Raw genomic sequence first — 5259 nt, 5'->3', positions numbered from 1 at the left:
GAATGTTCAGGATTAAAAGACAAAATTGTGCTAAAAAACAATCTGCTGCTACTATTTCCAGAAATTCTCTCAAAATCCCATAATAACCAGTACTTTAAAAAAAAAAACAGTTGTTCATGAAGCAAATTATTTAGTGACATAGTCTTCAGAGAGACCTATTTCAGCATTTACCCAGGCACACACGGATATATGTTGTACTTAAGGGCTCTTATTCATAAGACTAACAAATTCAAACAATAAGAAAGCAATTCCTCCCTCTAGCTCCCCAATGGAGCTCAAATTGTACCCATTAAGAATGAAACAGAACCCTTAGAAGCACAGCAATATAACTGTAAAGATAATGATTCTCTTTGTTCTCCGATAATGTAAAAAAAAAAAAAAAAAAATCACACCTTTTTCAAGGAACTCTGACACCACATAATAAAGTAACTGTTACTGCCCACCAATTCTGGCAGGCTAGACCTCGGTGACCTTTGATACAGAGTGATAGCATAGTTTCTAAGATATTTCCAACAACTACAACAGTGTCTGCAGAGCTTACATCCATAGTGGCTATACGAAATAAGCCCGTGTGGAAATTTCATGGCCACTGTTGGTTTTTGCTTTTTTTTTTTTAAAGGTGATATGAATATTCTCTGCTAAAGAAAGATCCAGTCAGCCTCTTTCCTGCCCATTTTGAGGGGTAAGTACTATCTAGGACCAGAGTATAAAAAATAGTTATGTACCATATAAGATGTTATTTAAAAAATGCAAAAACACTCACCTTCATTCTATATTTTTACTATTTGAAAAAATAGCCAGCACTCCATTTCCAACACACACACCCCACCAGTAATTTTTTTCCCCCTTTTTTCTTCTGATTCCAGAAAGGATGCTGAGCCAACTAATTTTTGCAAATGGGGCCTGGGCAAATCCACTTGGAAGCCCAGAACCCTGGGCGAGGAAAGCATGGTTGCTTACACTCGTATCCTCTCTTCTGCTCTAACACTTGTTTGCTCTGTCCCCCACCAAATAGAAACACATGCAAGAGGGAAGAGGGCCCTGGGAAACAACATTTGGAAGCTGAAAACCAATTAGGGTAGTTGTTAGGAGCAGTGAGAGACTTGAAGAACAGAGGTGGAGTAAGGAGGCTTCAGAGGAGAGGGAAATGAGAAGGGGAGAGACCTTCAGGGTTTGAACAATTCTGGAACCAGCCAAGTGCCCACAATTAGGTGGGTGGGTTCATGTGTAATTCCGCATGATTAATCTTAGTCTTTTTCATGTAATGGGGTTATTTGGAATCCATTGAGATAATAGATGTGAAATAATTTCATAAAAATTCAAGCACAATACAAATGTGAAGTTTTAGTCATAAGTGATTACAGCTATTTTACCAAATGAAAGGCCTGAGGGCATGGGAGAGGTTTGAATTAATAAGATATTAATTATTCTATAGTTCAGTAATTTCTGTAGTTCAGAAAATTCTTTACTCATTAAAAAAAAGAGAGAGAGAGGGTAGTGTAGATGCTAAAATATCCATTTGCCCAAGATATTACACACCTCTTAATCTTTTAATTAACACAGCATCTGTGTCGGTGACTCTTTAAGTCTTACAAACCACATTACCACAGTTGCCTGAATATTCCTCAAACCACTGGGAACTGAACTTTTGCCATGGGGGTTATAAGACTCAACAGACTTACCTGGTTCATAAATCCTTCAGCTTCCTGGTTTGGAGTCAAACAAGTCTTCAGTCTTCTCTCCTCAAGCAGAGATTACTCTGCGATGCTGCAACAACTGGCATCTGGGCCCACCGTGCTTCACCTTTCCTTTTATAGGTGCCTTTTGCCACGTGACTTTGTAGCTCCTCCTTTACTAAAAGGATACAGTATGTTTTCTTTCTTCTGACTTTGGGCTTGGCCATGAGGTGGCAACCCACTCCAGTATTCTTGCCTGGAGAACCCCACGGACAGAGAAGCCTGGCAGGCTACAGTCCATGGGGTCACAAGAGTTGGACACGACTGAGCGACTAAACCACCACCACCATCACGAGACTTGTTTGGGCAAACAGAATATAGCAGAAATTATAGTGTATCCGCTCTGGGTCTGTGGCGCCTCAAGATACCTTGCAACTTTCAAGTCTCTTGCTTAATCCTCTGCTGTTACGTGAGGAAGACTTGCCTTAAGTATTCAGTTCATCAGAGGGAGATGAGGGATGTGTGGGGAAGAGCTGCCCCAGCTGAGCCCAATTTAGGTTAACCAGCCCTTCTAGGCCCCACAGGTGCATGAGATAAACCATTTCTTCTTTTGTGAGCTGCTGAGAACTCTGGTTGTGCATTACCCAGGTTTATTGAAGCAACTGTTAATCCAGACACTGACCCTCCAAAGTTAATCATTTCTTCTGGCACCATGAGAGTGAGGTCAGCACCAAACCCTTCGGGCCCTTTCCACTTGGACTCTTTTTCATTTGTCTATTATCTCTGCATGGTAACAACATGGTCACTCCCCTAACCAAACTGCATTCCTGTTTTTAAGCCATAGTTAAAAGAAATTTCTTTTGAAATAATAGTGGAGAAAATGCAAGGTCCTTTTTAAGAAAAAGAATGGAGAATCCATGCATGGGAATATGCATCTCTTCTTGAACCATCCTCTACAGCCAAAGATTTAAATCCAGCACTTAAGATTATCTGAACGCAGAGCCACTAAAACAAAGCAGAACAGAAACTTAAAATCTGCCATTGTGCTAGCATTCACATCTCTTGGGATGATATGAAATAGGAGGGGTTAAGAGTCACTCAGTTGTGCTCTTGGATGATCACAGAGCTATCTTTAGAACCAGGCAGAACCAGGTTACTGAAGCACAAACTAACGGTGTATGCCTGGGAAGCAAAAGTAAATTTTCCAAGCATCTTCGTCTTCCTTTGTCAAAATAAGGATATTTTGACAGTTTTCTCTTAAACTATTTTCTCAGTTTATTAAAAGGGACAAATGAGAAAGACATATTGGAGGCATTTACTGGAGTTACAGGCAGCCTCCATTCTCTTTTTAACCAGACTAAGATATAAATCCCATAGTGTCCTTACCATACTCTCTCCATTTTTGTTTAAACAAGTGACATTGCATGTCATGGTCATTGCTGCTACTACACAGCAAGACACATATTATTATGTCAAATGAACTGTGTGAAACTCAGCCAAAGAAGCCCAGGGCACATACAGTTTTGCTTTGCTTTTGCCCTCATTCTACAAGTCCATGCTCAGAGAATAAACCCTTGAGGTTTTACTTTGATTTGGGGTTCAAACAACACTCAGAGGACTCAATCAAGTTTTTTTTTTTCCTAGTTGTGACTTTAACTCCTGTATTCCTTCCTTAAGTTCATAGGGACTGGCTAAGAAGCTGATACTGCTTTTCTTAACTGGCTGAGAAGTTGATCGTCACCTGAAAAGTTCATGATCCGGAATTAACCTTTGGATCCAAAGTGAAAGTGAAGTCACTCAGTCGTGTCCGACTCTTCGCGACCCCGTGGACCGTAGCCCACCAGGCTCCTCCGTCCATGGGATTCTCCAGGCAAGAGTACTGGAGTGGGGTTGCCACTTCCTTCTCCAGGGGATCTTCCTGACCCAGGGGTCGAACCCAGGTCTCCCTTGGATCCAAAGACAGACTTTATTCCCACAAAATCAAAATTGGTAACACTTTCTTGGATACCCACTGTACACAAACAAAAATTATGTTAACTTGACTGTACAAACATTGGTAAACATGAGCCTACTTTTAAAAAACATAATGTTGTTTGTTCTCACAGTTTAAAAGTATAGCAGAAGAAATGGGTTACTTTTTTCCTTTAGAGCCTTTCCTAATAAGCTAACAAACATGAATAACTGTATTTCAGGATTTTCTCTGCTCCATAATCCTCCCTCAGAAGTTTTCAGACACTGAAGAAATTTTCAAAGATTAACCTTTGGAAAAAGTTGTCTTTTTAGAAAAGACAAAAGGAAAAAAAAAAACCTATGTGAAATTTCCCAGAGACTCTCCTTCTAATTTACACTAATAGATATGCAGGTCATATGGAAAATTAAACACCAAAATTTGAATTTTGGGGGCAAGAGAATTTATGCACACAAATCCTATTACCAGCTAATGGGATTTGTGGGGATCCCCAGTGACCTATTTAGAAAATGTACCCCCTGCTGTTCAAGATGAATATATCATGTGAGCTAAACCAGAATACTTAGTCCTGCAGTTGGCTTTATCCCCAGTCTGTCTGAGTGATCCCTCCATGATTTCTAAAAGATGCTGGCAACCATAGCAGTTTGCATATCTGACTGACAGTGCAAAATGACATCTATATTTTCACTTTTAAGTTCTCCAAAATTTGTTGCAAATATTTTTTAAAGGCCTCTTCCTTCCTTTCTCCTTTCCTCTCTACCCTTCCTTCCTCCTCCTTTTTTTCCTCCTTGTCTTCCTGCCCTCCTTTTTCTCCTCACTTCCTTCTCCTTATTCTTAAATGTAGAAAAGAAGTGAAGCAAGCATTAAGGCATTAATATTCTCTTTCTCTCTGTACTTGGTTGAAGAGATCGAGGCTCCTGTCACAGTTAAAGTACCTGTCACTGCAGTGGTTTCAGAACTCTCTCGTGAGACAAATATACACATGTTTTTGGAGAACCATTTCTAAGTCAGGACTGTCAGGTGCTGAGAAAACCAAATCACCATGAGTGTGGAAGTGTCTGGGGGTATTGATACTGCACTCCTGTCTGTTCAATACTCCCTTGGCAAAACACCAGTTTTCTCTGGGACATGGTCTCTCACCAACCTCCTGCAGCCCTCTGACTGGATACAAAATCACCCCTTCCTTCAAAAGGGCGTGTTTCTATTTACCAGCCAATGAAACATCTATGTCCACAAAGCAAACATCTCAAATCTTTTCTTGGAACATGCCATCTGAAAGCAAACATACAAAACTAACAAAACTAATGCAAAATTGAATTATTCCTCTTTAAACATATGAATTTTGAAAATGTTTTTATATTAATAACCAAAGAATTAAACTGTTTGATAATGATGAAATAGCAGACAACCTTCCAAGAACTATCAGATTAAGAGTTTGAACATGAAATTCTTGGCATTACTCAGATCACCATACATAATCTCATAGAAGGTTACTCTTATAATTAAAGATGGGTAAAGTCATTCAAAATCAGATTTATGTGAAGCCAGAATAATGATATATAGTAAGATTCTTTACATAAGCTTTTTCTTAACACCAAATGGTTGGATTTCTGA

The sequence above is a fragment of the Bison bison genome, unplaced genomic scaffold (genome assembly GCF_000754665.1).
Source record: "Bison bison bison isolate TAMUID 2011002044 unplaced genomic scaffold, Bison_UMD1.0 scf7180017864517, whole genome shotgun sequence".
NCBI lineage: Eukaryota > Metazoa > Chordata > Mammalia > Artiodactyla > Bovidae > Bison > Bison bison.
The sequence above is the reverse complement of the archived record's forward strand: the minus strand, read 5'-3'. Positions refer to the sequence as shown.